At 43.6% G+C, this 19,274-nt stretch overlaps 1 protein-coding gene across 1 annotated transcript in view; it reads right to left on the bottom strand.

Annotated features, from left to right (window-relative positions):
• LOC141278640 (uncharacterized) overlaps nt 1-19,274 on the bottom strand; it is a 176,822-nt gene that overhangs the window by 83,656 nt on the left and 73,892 nt on the right. Inside the window, exon 3 of the mRNA XM_073804647.1 lies at nt 15,646-15,724. The gene's annotated coding sequence lies outside the window, so the exon portion shown is untranslated. The remainder of the gene's footprint in view (nt 1-15,645; nt 15,725-19,274) is intronic.

Below are 19,274 nucleotides of genomic sequence, written 5' to 3'. Positions count from 1 at the left end.
TAACCAACTATTAGATAATAATCAAGTGATTTTTTAAAAAGTTTCAACCTTAATAAGCATATAAAAGCGGGTTTACATTATGAACATGGTATATAATAGAGTATTTAACATTTAATACAACAGGGAGTATTTTTTTTAATTCAGAAATCTGAAAGTTAATTAAATCCCCCTTCTGACACATAAGGTATACTCTTTCTAATATTGAAATTGGAATGGAATTAAGATATCATTGAGTCTAGGGGGCTTCCCTGGTGGCACAGTGGTGAAGAATCCACCTGCCAATGCAGGGGACAGGGGTTCGAGCCCTGGTCCCGGAAGATCCCACATGCCACGGAGCGACTAAGCCCGTTTGCCACAACTACTGAGTCTGAGCTCTAGAGCCCTCGAGCCACAACTACCAAAGCCCGCACACCTAGAGCCCGTGCTCCGCAACAAGAGAAGCCACCACGACGAAAAGCTTGCGCATGGCAACGGAAGAGTAGCCCCGCTCGTGGCAACTAGAGAAAGCCTGCACACAGCAACGAAGACCCAACACAGACAAAAATAAAATAAAAATAAATAAAAAATAAATAAGTTTATTATATAAAAAAAAGATATCATTGAGTTTAGTCCCTTCAGTTAAGCCCAGGGGCTCTCTTACAGATGGTTAACGACAGAGCAAAACCAGAGCCTTCTGCCCAGGGCTCCCTCCATCACCTCACCAAGCCAAACCCCAGACTGTCATACTTGTGTTGGACAAGCCTTCCTAAGGCCACAGAGAGAGAGAGAAAATTTTCTTTTTTTTTAGAATCGTCCTCCTTTTGCACAGAGAAGAGAGGTCTCTTAACCAATGTAAAAGCAAACAAATCCAGTAGGCCCAGATCTTTAAAAATGAGAAAGAATTCCTTCTCCTTTTTTCTTTTTCTTCTTAAACCATGACCCTTGTAGGAGATTACTGGGATCTACCAGTTCTGGGAGGGAGACAGGCCTGTGAGAGATGGTAAATTTGTGGATTGACTTTATGTGGTAGCCTTCCCTCTTCTTCAGCACATTCCCGGGAAGAACCAACTTGACAGAGCCATTGTGAAGCAGGAAGGATGATAAAGAGTCAGGGAACCAACTCCAACTCCCACCTTCTACCCCCAAAGCCTACGGTTCATGAGCACTTACAAACAGAAATTCTGGTTGCTCCACAGGAATATCAAAAAACTAAACAAGTTTGGTGAAACTTGTTTTATCTTCCAGACAGATAGGAAAGAAAATTTTGAGGTTGTCTTGAAACATTGCTACCTCTCATTTTGTGCCTCAAACTCAGTTTAGACTAGTCTGGCAACATGAGGCAAGCCAACCTCCAGCCTTCCCACCCTGTTCCCCCTGCCCTGGGGTCAGTCTGGATGCCACCAAGAGACCTACTTGGCAGCAGACTTCTGGATTTCTCTCTTTCTTAAGGCAATATGAACAATTTTTAAAGGAAAGTCCATTGATTAGAAACATCGAGAACTAGATTTTACAGGATCAAAATGGCATTGGTTGAATTAAAAATAAAAAGATACATTTAGGGAATAGACAGAAGGGAAAAATATGAGGTCGCCAGTAACAGACTGATTTCTCATTCCCTCTTTGTAAATGGTTCTATCTTGGACAGCAAAATGGGGGGTCATTGAGTTCACTGATTCATAAAGAACAGTTTTTTATGACACAGCACCTACCACATCATAGGTGTTTATTAAATATTTATCGAATGCCTATGATGGACCAGGTACTGCCTATGATGGGCCAGGTTTCTCATATACATTTTTTTCATTTAATTTAATCCTCTCTACAATTTTGTGAATTACTATTATTCCTATATCACAGATAAGGAAACAGGGGCAGAGAAAATTTTAAGAAACGGATTGAAGTACCTATACCTGGTAATTTCAGGTTACTACTCACAATGCTCTCTTAAAAAATCAGGTCAGTATGGTTTTTCTCATATTTGTGGTAGCAAGAAAAAACAAAGAGGTTCAGTCATATCTAAATTATAAACCTTGCACCTAAAATCAGAATTTCAAATTCACAGGCTTCTCACCAAATACAGTCCACTTTCAACAGGTTTTACTCTGAGCTTCTCCAAAACAAGCAGCTGAGTAATGTCATCCAAATCTCTAATGACTAAAAATGAGCCTATTTTGTTGGGTGTATGAGAAGGTGAGCAAATTATGCTGTTTTTCGTCTCCCAGTTTCTATAGCTGAAATAGATAGGCAGAAGAGTACAGCTATTCAGAGAAAAAAAAAAATCACCCTTATGATGGATGTGGCATGGACGTATGGCGACCATAGTCTTCCTAATACTCAACCTCAGAATTGGACTGTCTCTCAGAGCTGGGCAGGGCGAGGGGAGGGGAGCAGAGTCAGCCCCTGTCCAGCTGGTGACATGGAGGGCAGAATGAAGAGTTCTCAGCTGGCAAGCAAATCCCAAGACAAAGGAAAGGAGGAAAGAGATGAGGTATGCATTCCCAGCTCCTTATCCCAAACTCAGCATTAAGCAAAGGCAATCCTCCTCTGAGGAGGTGGAGGCAGGGCAGGAGCAACATGCTGATTCTTGTCCCTCTTTGTGGAACCACGAAGTCTGAGAAAGGAGGTATCACCATCACCACACTCACATGTTCGGGCATGCACACATGTGCACATACACGTGCACGCACACACAGATACATGCCATGTGGCTGGACTGTGATACAGTCCACTCTCTTCATTATGGACATGTTGGACCTCAAGCACTTCAGTTCATGATCATTTTCTTCATAACAGTCAGGAAGGAAGAAGAAGTGAAAAGACAGTGCTGTTGTGGGTAAAGTCAAGGATTTAAAATGGGGAAATTTCACTGGCACTTGTGTTGCATGTGTAAGACAGACTAATGTGAAATAAAATTCATAGTTCACGGCAAGACAAGAAAAATTTAAACATAACAAACTTTTTCTTCCCTTTGGCCTCCTCTCTTCCTCCTACTGTGCATTGTGTGCCTGCATTCTGCATCAGCCGAACCTCCGCCATGGGCAGAAATGCCTGCCAAACCATAAGGAGCGACATTCTCCAAGCATCAACAAGACAACTCCTTAAAAGATAACATCCCTTCCTGATCTGGTAAGGGGCCACAATGACACTTAGATCTGGATTGTGTGAACTGTCAATGTCATTTATTGTACAGCCCTCTGTCTCAAAAAACTTACATAACTCTGCCTTGACTTCTAATGGGCGGAACAGTTCTGGGAGCATTCTGAGATGCTGTTTCCAGGTTATAGTCCTCAATTTGACTCAAAGAACGTTTTCCATTTCTTTCTTAGATATACTGATTAATTTTTTCAACGTTAATATATGTATAGATATGGAAATTATACAGAAAGGAAAACAAAAATGTCCACTGGTGACTCAGGATTCAATTAAATAATAGCTAGTGCTTAATTTACATTTTGGAATAAAGGAAAGCCACAAACGGACTCAACGCCATGCCGCGATGACTCAGCAGGTAGAGAGCCCACATGAGTACAGGTGGGAAGAGGAGGCCAGAAAAGGGGTGCGGTTGTGAACGAAGCAGGTTCTGTGTTTGATGATAACACCTCCTTTTAAAACGGTACTGAAAGAAGAGGGAAAGTCAAAATGAAAAACGACTCAGTTGTCCCACAAAGCCTTTCCTTCTTTCCTCCTCACTCTGGGAAATTAGGTGCAGTGCTCAGGTGAAAACTGTACACTAGAGACGCCACGATAAATACAGAAGCTCCTCCACTGCTATGCGGGATTTAGGTCTAGGAGTTAGTTTTCAGATTTGGAATCACCACTACAAGTTCTAGTCCTAAGGACTATCAGAATTTATTTATCATAAAATACTGGATACGTCACATGTGCTGATTCTTGGTTCCTTAGCAATAAAATTAAGACATTTAATTTTGCAGCTTTGACCTCCCAAGAACTGTTATAAAACACTTCCATACTTCCAACTCATCACCAGAGATGTCTAGACCAGCCACCAACATTTATCTCAGTCACTTTGTATCACAGGCACAGGCAGAACTTTCCCAGGGAATAAAAATGGAATCTGGGTAATAAACTCTAACCATTCTTTTTCCTTTGTGCTTAGTCTAGTTTCACCTGTTCATAGGGTGCCACATTCAGAGGCCTTGCACCCAGCACTTCAGACCAGAATTCCTAGCGCGAAATGGCTGCACCCAACACTCCAGCTTAGTGGGCCATGTGCAGAGATGCTGCATGCACCCAGCGCTGCTATGTGGAGAGCAGGGAGCGGCACAGCTGCAACTGACCTGCAAGAACTCCACCTCCCCTCCCCACTGACAAGAATCCTATAAAGCAGCCCCACCTACGGCCTTTCAGGGAAAGGGTAGGCTCCAGAACATAAGCTCACACCTCTCCATCTTTTGTGTGTGTGTGTGTGTGTGTTACGTGGGCCTCGCACTGTTGTGGCCTCTCCCGTTGCGGAGCACAGGCTCCGGACGCGCAGGCTCAGCGGCCATGGCTCACGGGCCCAGCCGCTCCGCGGCATGTGGGATCTTCCCGGACCGGGGCACGAACCCGTGTCCCCTGCATCGGCAGGCGGACTCTCAACCACTGCGCCACCAGGGAAGCCCCTCCATCTTTTGATCGAAGAATAAAGCTTTCCTTTGCTTCTGAACCAAAGTCGGTCTTGTTCTATTGGCTCAAATGACACTGGGCAGGAGGACCTTTGTTGGCATCCAACCCGAAAGGGTGGTAACAAAATTTTGTCTGCCACAAAGAGACAGACGGTGGCCTTTTTGCTTGTACCTATTCACTAGGCTCTGGGCTCATCCTGGCTTCAGTGGGAGGACAGCGGGGGCTTTGGGAGTTTTGTGTGAGAATGATTGACTCTGATTTTTGAGTAACTCTGACAGGGCAGAAAGGCAGCAGCCTTCAGCCAAATTCAGAGCAACTCTGCCCAGCAACCCAATACCCAGGTATGGTGTCCACATAGCCTGGCCCCCAGAGATATCTGGACTGTGCCCCCTTGAGTGAATCATACTGTGGCACTGTTGGGGATCAAAGACTGAAACTCACTGTCCATTGCCGCTGGATGGCCTTCCTGCGGTACCGGATGCCTGGGAACAGTGGGGACCTGTGGACAAGAGGGAGGGACGGCAGACTTGCCCTCTGGCTCACCAGTAGTGCTATCCTCTTGACCCCTCTACAAGGCAGTAGTAGCAGCTGCACCAGGGCTTTATGCTCTCCTCGCCAACCTCCAGGGGTCAACAGTAGCATTCTTGATAGTCACTTTAGGTTTGGTAAAAGAAAGTGGCCAGCCCCAAGGGCCTATAGGCAAGATTGGGTAAAGGGCCAGGTAATAAGGACTACATGACAAAACGGAAGAAGGACACTTGATCCAAGTTCAGGGGAAAGCACCAGGAATGCCTGAGTGTGAAAGGGTCCAAAGGTAGGTATGCAGCTGGTTGACCTCTTCCAGTCAGCTCTAGCTTCTCTGAAGTGCAGGGGAGCTCTGTGAGCTGCTCACAAGACCAGGAACCCCATTATCAGGAAGCCCTATGAGCTGCTGGCAAGTACAGGAAACACCCACTGCCAGACCTCTCCTCCCCCACTGCTTGTGAGATGAACCTTGCGTGATTCTTTATCAACTGGGGTTCCACAGGCTCTCCTCCCCAGCAATCTGGGGAGTATCCCATGGAAATCCCTCATCTTTTAACTCTCACCTGGCGAGAAGTTTGAAAACTCCTCCTCTTCGGCCGAAAGGAGGAAAGAGAAGACCCCCTCCTCAGACAGCTGTGCCACTCCCTAATGGACCAAGCTGGTCAGGAACTAATGTGGCTAAGTTGCTCCGGCCCAGAGGCAGTCCCATCTAACCTGCCGTGGGATATTCCGACTGAGGAGGGACTCACTATCCCAAGCACAGGACCTTACAAGTTCAAGGGAGACCCCCAGTTACAGCAGAGTCCATGCTATTTGGATGCCTCCTATTCTGGTCTTTTATGAAATCCATTAACATTTTGGTGCTGGTTCCAAATTTCCTGAACCAAAAATCTTATTAGGGTCAAATCTTGTGGCATTTGCATGCCAACAAATCACTCCAACCACCCTCTTCGGTAGTTGGACAGCCTGGCCCCAATCTGGCTGAGAGATGGGGGAAGTTGGCCCATTGATGGGTCTCTAAATTACAACACCATTTTAAAATTGGACCTGCTATGCCAGAGACAAAATAAATTGGATAAAATTCCCTATGTCCAGTTTTTTATAGCTTTCTATCAGAACAAAGGCCTTCAAAAGGGATGTGGCTCGGGCTTCCCTGGTGGCGCAGTGGTTGAGAGTCCGCCTGCCGATGCAGGGGACGCGGGTTTGTGCCCCGGTCCGGGAAGATCCCACATGCCGCGGAGCGGCTGGGCCCGTGAGCCATGGCCGCTGAGTCTGCGCATCCAGAGCCTATGCTCCGCAATGGGAGAGGCCACAGCAGTGAGAGGCCCGCCTACCGCAAAAAAAAAAAAAAAAAGGGATGTAGCTCTCCTCCACTGAGATAATATACCCTGCTTTGGGCCACAGGCCCGAAGAGCCGTCTACACTAAGCAGGACTAATTATCAGCCACAGTCCAACAGCCCATCAGGGAAAGTACTCCCTTTGAGGCAGGAGAAGGAGAAGGAGTGTTCAGCCAGGTATACAACAATTTACCACTTCTGACCTGTATAACTGGAAGAATCATAGTAAGGGGTTGAGGGAAGATCCAGAGGAGTTCCTGAATCTGATTAGGAGAATCTTTCAGACCCATGAACCTACCTGGGCTAATGCCCAGGGCCTCCTCAATGTACTCCTAACAGGGGAAGAAAAGACCAGACAAAGAGAACAGAAACAATGCAGGTCATGCTATTTTCAGACCAGGGAAAGTGATCCCAGATAACAAACCCAACTGGGACCACCCAGACAATGGAGAAGGAGGTGAAGACAGAGGCTGACCCATTATAAAAATAAAATCCTAAAGGGAATCCAGGCAGCAGGAAAGAAACCTGTCAGTTGGAATAAGATAAAGGAAATCAATCAGGAGCCAACGGAAGACCCTCCAAGATTCCTAGAGCACCTCAGGGAATGCCTCTAAATCTACTACCACAGCTCCTGAGTCATTGGAAGGGAATGCAATCCTGAGGTTACATCTCATTTGCCAAAGTGCTCCCGACATTAGGTGTAAACTTCAGAAACTGGAAATAGAACCAGATACACCCCTACCTCTCGCCTGGTCAAGGTTGCCTACTGGGTGTTTAATAACCAAGATACAGAGGAGGAAAAGTCAGAGAATAAATAAGCCCAGAGGCAAGCCCACCTACTGGCTGTTGCCCTCCAGTGTCAACCAGTCAGCATGGGACTCTGAACTAACCACTCTAATAATGAGTGAGCCCCAGCCCCCTCAGGAAGGCTGAGGAAGCCAAAGGAAACTGGGACCCAATCATTGCACCATATGTAAACCAGAGGGACGCTGAAAAGGAAAATGCCCTCGCCGCCCCCAAAGGGGGATGGAAATGGAAGATGCTGGCCACTACCCTCAAAGGCAGATGGTCCAAATAAATGAAGAATGATGGGGCCACAGGGTTCTAAGCTGGCGCTTCAAATGACCCCCAAGGGCCCCGGCTGACATTGGACATGGGGGAAAGCCTGTCGAATTCTCAGTTGACACCAGTGCCACTTATTTGGTTCTGAACACCAGATCCAGGCAAACTCTGTCACAAGGGTTGTAAAATTATGGGGGTATCAGGGAAGGTTCAAGAACAGGCATTCATAGAGCCATTAGAATGCAAGTTGGATGAACATACTTTTACCTATTCCTTCCTGTATGTTCCCGAATGCCCTACACCCCTGCGAGGAAGAGATACTTACATAAATTGGGGGTCACCTAATGGGAGACACACTGGAGACTGGCATCCCCTTAGACAAGGGCACAAGATGATAATGTTAATGGCTGAGGACAAACCTCCTGGGACAGAGCAAGTCCACCTCCTGGGAGTAAATCCTGAAGTCTGGGCCCAGGGATGGGTGGGAATAGCTGCAGGAGCCAGTCCCATGGTAGTACAAATATGGACCAATAGAAAATAGTGTCCTCTCTATCAGGAGGCCTTATTGGGCACTGCCCCCGTTATACAGGGCCTAATCGACCCAGGCCTTATTAGACCATGCCAATAAGCCTGTAATACCCCTTTCTCCCTGTAAAGAAACCCAGTGGGGAATGCCAGATGGTACAGGACCTCAGGGCAGTCAGTGAAGCCACCTGGGATATACAACTAGTCGTCCCTAATCTTACACTCTGCTGGCTACTCTACTATCCACTAGGACCTGGTATTCTGTATTAGATTTAAAACATGTTTTCTCCTGTATTCCATTAGCCCCAGAGTCACAAGAAATGTTTGCTTTTGAGTGGCAAGACCCAAACACACAACGAAAACAATTCTGCTGGACAGGCCTGCCCCAAGTGTTTAAAAATTTCGCCGTCCTCTCTGGGGAAAATTTAGCTAAAGACCTAAAAGATCTACACCTGGAGAAGGAAACCCTCCTCCAGTGTGTAGATGCCATTCATCTTTCTCTGACCTGAAGCTTTCTCTTCTGAAAAACAACGAAAGTGTGACCAGGGATATATTTGAGCCACGGCAGTGAGCCTCAAAATCAGGGTACACTTTTGCCTACAGGCGAAACACGTAGACACTTGCATTTTTTTTTTTTTTCGTCTGCTGTACGCGGGCCTCTCACTGTTGTGGCCTCTCCCGTTGCGGCGCACAGGCTCCGGACGCGCAGGCTCAGCGGCCATGGCTCACGGGCCCAGCCGCTCCGCGGCACGTGGGATCTTCCCGGACCGGGGCACGAACCCACGTCTCCTGCATCGGCAGGTGGACTCTCAACCACTGCGCCACCAGGGAAGCCCGACACTTGCATTTTTATGACAAATTTGATATATGACCATTATTCTCTTGCTAATATTTGGGCCATGTATCTTAAATTGTCTGCTGTCCTTTGTCTCCAAAAGGTTAGACAAATGGTGGTGCTCGGGGATATGAACAGTTGGGCTAAAGCCTGGAGACAGCCAAACATATCTAAAGGCAGCTGGGAGAAAGAAGTTCTATTCCTCTACCCAGGGTTATGACGACCGACAACCAAAATCAAATGGACCTTCACCCCTCAGCTCCCCTCAAGAATAAGGAGCAGGACAAAAGACGGAGGAGAGATTTGTCACCAGCAAAGCTCATTAACAATTCCTGGGGAATAAAAATACAATCTGCGTAGTAAAATAAAGTCTAACCTTTTTCTTTTCCTTTGTGCTTTGTCTAGTTTCACTTGCTCATAGGGTGGTGCACGCAGAGGCCCTGCACTCAGAGTTTCCGGATCAAAGTTCCTCAGGCAAAATGGCTGCGCCAGACGCCTCAGCGGACCGTGTGCAGAAGCACTGCACAGGACACTGCGATTCAAGATGGCGGAGGTGGGCCGTGCGCAGAGACGCTGCGCGGGCCCTGCGTGAGATCTGCAGCGGGAGCGTCACAGCCCGAGAGAGAATTCGGTTCCCTCCCCCGCTCCTGCTGACAACATCCCTAGAAAGCAGCCCCGCCTCCGGCCTTTCCGTGGTTGGGGGAAGAGGGGGCGTGTACTCTAGAGCACTAGCTCACACTTCCCCATTCTTTTTTTTTTTTTTGCCGGTACGCGGGCCTCTCACCGTTGTGGCCTCTCCCATTGCGGAGCAGCACAGGCTCCGGACGCGCAGGCTCAGTGGCCATGGCTTACGGGCCCAGCCGCTCCGCGGCATGTGGGATCTTCTCGGACTGGGGCATGAACCTGTGTCCCCTGCATCGGCAGGTGGACTCTCAACCACTGCGCCACCAGGGAAGCCCTCCATTCTTTGATGAAAGAATAAAGCTTTCTTTTGCTTCTTTTGCTTTTGAACCAAACTTGGTCTCATTCTATTGGCTCAAATGATAGCTGGCAGGAGGATCCTTTTTCGGGACTGTCTCAGGAGGGTCGGTTACAGAACTCCACCCCTCAGTTAATGCCATTTCTCTTGACTCACGCTCTTCAGTAGAAGTGAGTCACAAAGCACTATGTAAATATTTATTGAAAGCCTAGGGGCATATAGGAGGCACCATGCTAGGCATAGTGAAGAACGAACCAGACAGAGACCCTGATTTCATGGTTCATACAACCTGGAAGATCCTTCTAACTTTCATCTACCCAGATCTCGCTCATTCTTAAAGGTTCATCCTGAAACCTCCCATGTCACTGCATTCCACTGGCCTCTCCCTCCTTTGATCCCTAATAATTAATGGCCTTCACTCTCAGCACTTCACATAGTCAGTCTAAGGTCTGGAACCAAACTACCTCGAAGCTCCCAGACCCCTTAGAAGCAAAACACCCACAAACAGGTATTGGAGCCAGAATAATCCTTCTCTTGCAGTCAGGAATTTTAACCTGAGGTATATTTATGGTACTATTTATGTCCATAAATGCCTGAGGGGGCAGGAGAGAGGACAGAGGTCTGTGAATCACCTAAAATTATATGCAAAATTGTATGTATATGCTGTTTCCTAAGGAAGCATGCAAAGCTTTCATAGGATTATTAAAGGAATACAAAAAAAAGTTAAGATCTTTTGTTTTACTAGGTTTTAAGCAGTTATATCACTTTCTCAATCATAACAGTGAGCCTGGGCATCCATTTGATTCCAGCTCTACTTTCTAACAACAAAGCATGTGATTTCCAGAAACATCTCTTTTCTTTTGAAGTGCCATTGAAAAACTTACATGTGAAGCCCAGTGGAGGTTATGATAAAGATTTTTTTACCTATTCTAATATGTAAATTGCCCAGGAGCTTGCTATCATTTTATACTACATCATGGAGGAGAAACTTGGGGACATAAATAGAATGAATGGTAATTAATTCTTACAAGTTACAGTGAGAATCATAGCCATTAGTGCCGAAGACTGAAGCTGAAAATTATTGAAATATGTGTCTAATAGAACTGCTTTATCACTCTTAGCTTCTGTCATTTGATACTTACATTACATTCAGACCACCAGAAAGAGACCTCAAATTTCCTGAAAGAAATGGCCCAGAAAAACAAATTTTCAATCTTATACTTAAGCATTCCTATATACCTTTTATACTCTAGTTGGCTTTTGTCATACAGAAGCAGTTGCAGCAGCAATACACATTTCTTGGTGGGGAGGGGTGGCAGGTGGAGGGAACCTTTAATAAATATTTAAAACAATGACTAAATACTTTTTCCCTTAGACCATAGTTGTCAAAGCCTAGGTAAAGAAGGAGGAGAAAAAACCTTCAGTTCTATGATTGGCTTCCAGCATTTTCCATTTTGTGTGTAATTAGAGTATGTAAGGAGAAATAATACATTTGGAAAGTTAAATAAGATCTTTGTAATCCAAACCCATACAGGAGGAAGAAGGAAGGTATCTTTAAACAGAGAGAGGAAATGATTCTAAAAATCAAACTCCTGAAGGAAAAACACTGCAGAAATAGTGCATAATAATAATAGTTACAGTTCTTAAATAAGAGATATTATATAAAGTTAAAAATTAGATGTAATAAAATTTTTCATGTTAACCCTTTTGACACTCCTTTAGTAACAGAACTAAAACTAAAGCATAATGCTTTAGAACAGCATTATGCTGTTCTTATTGTTTCATTCTTATGAAACAGAATAGGAAGTAATAGGCCCAAGATAGGCAGAGAACAGACTAATAACAGAAGGAAAACTAAAGCCAAGGGATAAATACACATTTACTTCACAGAGACATTGTCGCAAATTCCCTCAGAAACATAAAATGCCATTAAAAACAGATGTCTTTCAAGGTGAGTACTATGAAGGAAAGCCAGTGCAATCTTTCACATTATAATCTTTAAAACTTTAAAGAAGATAGCTCCTTGGATATTGTGATCCAAAGTACTATAAAGCATCATTACAAGTGAAAAGCCAAACACTAGAACAGAAGTTTTCTTAAATAAGGCTCTACTAATATATTAACAGACCCAAATAAGACAAGACTACAAACTGTACAGACAAACTACAAACTGTACTACAAACTGTACAAACTGTAATTAGAAGTGAGAAAATTAACATTCTCCAGGTTTTACACTTTATGATTTCTGTATTTGTTTACATTTTAAATCCCTGTTTCCTATGTGATCACTATGTATTCCATAGCTTTTAATTTTCAGGGTTCCCTAAATGAAGTACAAAGCAATTCAGGAACAAGACAGAAAGTTAACACTGGGCAGCACTCATCATATAATGATTTTCAGAAAGTTCTGCTAAATGATATAAATTCAGTAAAACAGAGGTGCTTAAAAACTAACTCACTGGATTTATTCACTGGTTCCATTAAAGGAAGGTGAATGGTTAAGCAAAAACACTTTCGCTTTCTCTTCCTTTTTCGAGCCATTTATTTTAATGGCTACATCAATTGTGCACATCAGGGCTTATAAAGCACTGTAAAAAGAGTGTCAATCATCAGCTAAAGGGAGCAGAAGTTTAAAGGTAATATCTGAGAAGGGAAACCAAGAAGTGAACTTAAGAATTACAGAAACCGAGCAACCTAATATGAGACATTACCAGGGAGAGCCAAGCATAACAGAAAGAACTGGAGGAAGATGACGGGGTGGAGACATTACATAAAATACTAATGTGTCCCCAGGGTTCTGGAACTAAATGGTGAAGAGTACGTCTAGATAAGCTGGAGAGAGTTCATTGTAAATCTGGAGTTCAGAATATAAGATGACATGAATAAAGAGATAAGTGCCTGTGTACCCAAGTTCATGACAAATGCATTCGCAGGCATTTCCACAGAGACCTGGAGAATATGCTGATTACCTGCAGTTCCCTGGAGGCCTAAAAAACTTCATATGTTGCAGAGGGGCAGTATGCTGGGTACCTTAGTCACCTGTAGGATCAGTGCCATTAACACCACTGCTGTTACCACCATTTACCAGGCTCTCTCTTATCCACCACTTAGCTGTTTCCAGGTTCATAATTACCTCCATCTGCCTGATCTCAGTTTACCTCTCATGCTACTTAACTGTTTCAGGTCTTCAGGGAAGAAATTATTAAATCCCTATCCCAAAATGCTAAATGATCCCTCAGGAACTAAAAAAAGTTATCATAGATTACCTTTATGAAGCAATCAATATGTTCCCTAGCCACCCATTGAAATAGGCGCAGGAGGGACCCATTGGATACCTTGACAATCATTCACAAGTGCATGAATGCATGCATTCATTCATTCATTGAATAAAGATATACTGAGCACCAACTATATGTTAGGCTTTGTGACACTGGAGACACAGAGTTGAAAAGCAAGTGTCTCCCCTCAAGGAGCTCCCAATCTAGAGAGGACATAGGCACACCAACAATAATGATACACTATGCTGAGTGCTACTGGGTAGGGACACAGAACAGGTCGGTAGCACTGGTAAGATCACAGGGAGAATCAGAACAGGACAGGACAAGGAAAGTATTATCAGGATGTCTCCTAAAAGATGGGTAGAAGTTTGACTGCAGAATAAATATATGGAGGGTCCCGTGAGCCACAACTACTGAAGCCCAAGCACCTAGAGCCCGTGCTCTGCAACAAGAAAAGCCACCGCAATGAGAAGCCTGCACACCACAACGAAGACTAGCCCCCGCTCGCCGCAACTAGAGAAAGCCGCACAGCAACGATGACCCAATGCAGCCAAAAGTAAATTAATTAATTAATTAAAAAAAACAAAGGGGGCTTCCCTGGTGGCGCAGTGGTTAAGAGTCCGCCTGCCAATGCATGGGACACGGGTTTGAGCCCTGGTCCGGGAAGATACCACATGCCACAGAGCAACTAAGCCCATGTGCCACAACTACTGAGCCCGCGTGCCATAACTACCGAAGCCCGCACGCCTAGAGCCTGCGCTCCGCAACAAGATAAGCCACCACAATGAGAAGCCCACGCACCACAACAAAGAGTAGCCCCTGCTCGCCGCAACTAGAGAAAGCCGTGCAGCAACGAAGACCCAATGCAGCCAAAATTAAATAAATAAAATACTATATATATATATATATATATATATATATATATATATATATATATATATATATATGGAGGGCATTCCAGAAACAGACCACACAATTTTAGTTACAGTGAAACGTTAAATTATCATTACCAATTATCAAAATTATCATTCCATCATTTCCTTAGAGGTGTTCATCATATTCTCTTTTGTTGTTGTTATTCATTTTTCAGTGAGTTTTTATTTTTTTTAACATCTTTATTGGAGTATGATTGCTTTACAATGGTGTGTTAGTTTCTGCTTTATAACAAAGTGAATCAGCTATACATATACATATATCCCCATATCTCCTCCCTCTTGGGTCTCCCTCCCACCCTCCCTATCCCACCCCTCTAGGTGGTCACAAAGCACCGAGCTGATCTCCCTGTGCTGTGCGGCTGCTTCCCACTAGCTATCTATTTTACATTTGGTAGTATATATAAGTCCATGCCACTCTCTCACTTCCTCCCAGCTTACCCTTCCCCCTCCCCATGTCCTCAAGTCCATTCTCTACATCTGCATCTTTATTCCTGTCCTGTCCCTAGGTTCTTCAGAGCCATTTTATTTTTTTTTAGATTCCATATATATGTGTTAGCATACGGTATTTGTTTTTCTCTTTCTGACTTACTTCACTCTGTATGACAGACTCTAGGTCCAACCACCTCACTACAAATAACTCAATTTCATTTCTTTTTATGGCTGAGTAATATTCCATTGTATATATGTGCCACATCTTCTTTATCCATTCATCTGTTGATGGACATTTAGGTTGCTTCCATATCCTGACTATTGTAAATAGAGCTGCAATGAACCTTGTGGTACATGACTCTTTTTGAATTATGGTTTTCTCAGGGTATATGCCCATAGTGGGATTGTTGGGTTGTATGGTAGTTCTAATTTTAGTTTTTTGAGGAACCTCCATACTGTTTTCCATAGTGGCTGTATCAATTTACATTCCCACCAATAGTGCAAGAGGGTTCCCTTTTCTCCACCTTATCCAGCATTTATTGTTTATAGATTTTTTTGATGATGGCCATTCTGACTGGTGTGAGGTGATACCTCATTGTAGTTTTGATTTGCATTTCTCTAATGACATCATATTCTTTTGGCATTGGTTTCATATGACTTTTTAAAAATAAATTTATTTATTTATTTATTTTTGGCTGCGTTGGGTCTTCGTCGCCGTGCGTGGACTTTCTCTAGGTGCAGTGAGCGTGGGTTACTCTTCATTGTGGTGCATGGGCTTCTCATTGCAGTGGCTTCTCTTGTTGCAGACCACAGGCTCTAGAGCGCAGGCTCAGTAGTTGTGGCACATGGGCTTAGTTGCTCCGCGGCATGTGGGATCTTCCCGGACCAGGGCTCAAACCCATGTCCCCTGCATTGGCAGGCAGATTCTTAACCACTGTGCCACCAGGGAAGTCCTCATATGATTTTAAAGTGTTATCATAAACATTTATTGACACCACAGAATGGAAGTGGCCCCGTCACCTCATGTGTTACTCTAACCAGTTTGCTTTATCAATGTCACTCAGTTTTACCCTTCATGAAGTTGACAGTGTTGCATCACTGCGTCAGGCTCTGCCTATCTCATAAACATCATACCTTTGCTTTCTGCTCCATCCCTGTCGTGATCTAGCACAACAGCTCTGATTTCACTCTCATTCTCTTCTACTCCTCATGGCTAGAAGGAAAGAAAAGAAGAAGAAAACAGCTTTGTTACTTTGTGTAACATTGGGTTAGAGCTCTGTCATTAATACATTCTTATCCCCATGGGTCAGACACCCTGGTCAAATCAGAAAGACCTTCATGGTTCCTGTTTTCTCAGTCTTTTATCTCACTCTGCATGTAACAAGTGATATTCAGGTGGGGGGGCCCAAGTTCTGGTAAACCTGGTCCTCAAATTTTGTGGGGGAAGAAAAAGACTTGCAATAATTTTTCATGGTCACAAGCACTAAGGGTACACGAGTAATAGTAGATGACTGTAGGTGTAACATAAAGGGTACAAATAATGCCCAAATGCTAGCAGGATAACTATAATTCTACTCCATTCTCTTCCAACTTGAAAAAGCATATTAAAAAAGATGTAGTGCTTCCCTGGTGGTGCAGTGGTTGAGAGTCCGCCTGCCGATGCAGGGGACGCGGGTTCGTGCCCTGGTCCAGGAAGATCCCACATGCCGCGGAGCGGCTGGGCCCGTGAGCCATGTTCGCTGAGCCTGCGCGTCCGGAGCCTGTGCTCTGCAACGGGAGAGGCCACAGCAGTGAGAGGCCCGCGTACCGCAAAAAAAAAAAAAAAAAAAGATGTAAATTGGGGTGATTTTATATAGATAATCAAGACTCTACCAGAGAGACTTCCCTGGTGGCACAGTGGTTAAAGTCTGCCTATCAATGCAGAGGACACGGGTTTGAGCCCTGGTCTGGGAAGATAGCACATGCTACGGAGCAACTAAGCCCGTGTGTCACAACTACTGAGCCTGCACTCTAGAACCCACGAGCCACAACTACTGAGCCCACGTACCATAACTACTGAAGCCAGTGTGCCTAGAGCCCGTGCTCCACAACAAGAGAAGCCACCACAATGAGAAGCTCACGCACTGCAATGAAGAGTAGCGTCCTCTCGCCGCAACTAGAGAAAGCCTGCACACAGCAACGAAGACCCAATGCAGCCAAAAGTTAATTAATTAATTAATTTAATTTAATAAAGACTCTACCATAGGGCCTTCCCTCGTGGTCCAGAGGTAAAGAATCCACCTTCCAATGCAGGGGATGTGGATTCGATCCCTGGTCAGGGAACTAAGATCCCACGTGTCACGGGGCAACTAAGCTCGTGTGCCACAACTACTGAGCTCACGTGCCTCACCTAGAGAGCCTGCGTGCCACAACTAGAGAAGAGAAAACTCGCACGCCACAACTAGAGAGAAGTCTGCACATCACAACAAAAGATCCCACATGCCTCAACTAAGATCCCGTGCGCTGCGACTAAGACCCGATGCAGCCAATAAATAAATAATAAATCTTAAAAAAAAAGACTCTACCGTAATTAATTTATAGTTAACTTACTCAAACACCAGCATTTTAAACATTAATAAGATTATCTATTATTAGAGCCATCTCTCCATTGGTTATTACATGCCAGGCTGTCTGACACCATAGCTGGTTTTGCTAGCTATAATAGCTGTACTAGGAGACAGAATGCCAGTTTGTTTGGCCTTTTTTGCTGCATTCTGGTGTCCTAATCCAAATGCTTTATCTGCATTTGTAGATTTTGAACAGTGAGCAGCACATGCTTTATGTCTTGGTCATATGATGGTACAGTGGCCTCTTTATTGAAGGAGAGGAATAAAAGGCAGACTGAGAGACGGGGAGAGCAGAGCTAAAGTTTAAAACTCTTCACCATTTCCTCTTTCATTTGAAAGGAGAGTAAGAAGAAGATGGTCAGAGAGGAGCAGGAAAAGAGTTTACAAAGATTGAGCACTGTTAATCCTCAAAACTACTCTATGGAATAGGTATTGTCATTATCCCATTGTACAGTCTTGTGAGAAGTTAGTAACTTGACTAAGAGCACAGAGTTAATAAATGAGAGGGCCTTGAACTCTAAGTTTTCTGGCTCCAAATACCATGCCTTTAAAAGCCTGCCTCCTGAAGGACATTTTTCCTTGGTAAGAGTCAGTAACTAGGCTCCAGTCTGCCATGTTATTTTACTCCTAAATGGCTCCACATCTCTGGCAGGAACATGAAGAGAGGGGGTCAGCTCATTTCCCGTTATTCATTCACGTGTTGACTACTCTCACGACTTGACCCTGATCAACAGGCTTGTATTTTCCCACTACAGCTTTTCACTGCCCAACAAGCCCCAAACAGGCTGAGGCTCCTTTCGTTAACATTAATAGGTAAGTAATTAGAAACCAGACAGGTTTATGTTTGCATCAAATCTACTAGATTAATTTTTGTTTTATAAAAATAATCAGTATACATAAATATTTTTAGTTGAAAATTTTTAAGTCTTTTTTTTTATTACAGTTGTTATACTTTTACTATAATAAGGCAAGAATAGCCTCTAAATGTTCATGTTTACTTACTCGAATTAGAGATAGTTTAACTTCTAAAGTCTTTACAAAGTTCTGCTTCAAATAGCTTTGATAAATAAGCAAAAAATTAGTCTTTTCATATTTCTAAAAATTTAATCAAAATGAGTTTTTTTAAATAAATATATAGTGTATTTTTTCTAAAAAGTGAAATGTCTATCTTTCTCTTGAGTTGACAAATATATATTTTTATCGTATTTGTTTGTGTGGCAGTAGGAGGAAAAACACACGGACCCTAGAGCTAGAATGTAAGGATTTGAAATTTGACTCTGCCCGTTTTTTAGCAGAAAGGAAAATTATTTGACTTCTATGAATTACAGTTAAATAAGCTAATATTTAGAACAATGTCTGGTATGCAGCCAATAAGACTTAGCTGTTAGTAACCCGAAGGGAGTATTTGCTACAAGCAATCCCTCTAATTTAACTGGGAATTCCTGTAAAGCAAGAATACCTAATCTACAAATTGCCTCCAAATGTAATGAAATTTTAATACTAATTTAACAATTAATGAAGATGATATAACTGTACACTTTGGAGATATTTAATTAAACATTTATTGTTTCAATCTTGCAGATTTTAGTATTCTGAGCCCAATTTTTTTTTTTCCCTTTCTGGCTCTAAAATATTTATTTTTATTGGTTCCTTGAAATTTCATAGGTCCTAAGCACCGTGTCTGTAGTGCTTGATGGATAAAATGGCCTTGGCCAAGGTAAACGGGACAGCTTTGAACACTACCTTTTCTGGCTCCAAATATCTTTCTGTGATAGGAACATTTTTTCTCAGCAAGAGTTTGGAAAGGTTTCTAGAAGTTTTGGAAAAGTTACTAAAGAACGATTCAAAGATAGGACAGTAAAGCAAAATCCCAGATATCACTGATGACCCAAAATTCTTAAATTACTTTTGCCTAAATTCAGAGTTTATACCAAAACCTAGGCTGAAGCTGGCCCTGCATTTAAGCATAAATATGAGAAAGAGTGATTTAGAAGAGGGTTGGAACTGGCACTGACCCAAGAAGGAATATCTTCTTTAATAAAGTGGGACTACACCTTGACAGACATGGTTATCATGTCATTTTAATTTTCCAAATTGCCTTGCAAAAGCAAGGGTGGGTAAAACTGATACCTTAGCACAAGTCAAGGCAATGGCACT

The sequence above is a fragment of the Tursiops truncatus genome, chromosome 4 (genome assembly GCF_011762595.2).
Source record: "Tursiops truncatus isolate mTurTru1 chromosome 4, mTurTru1.mat.Y, whole genome shotgun sequence".
Lineage (NCBI taxonomy): Eukaryota > Metazoa > Chordata > Mammalia > Artiodactyla > Delphinidae > Tursiops > Tursiops truncatus.
The sequence above is the reverse complement of the archived record's forward strand: the minus strand, read 5'-3'. Positions and strand labels throughout refer to the sequence as shown.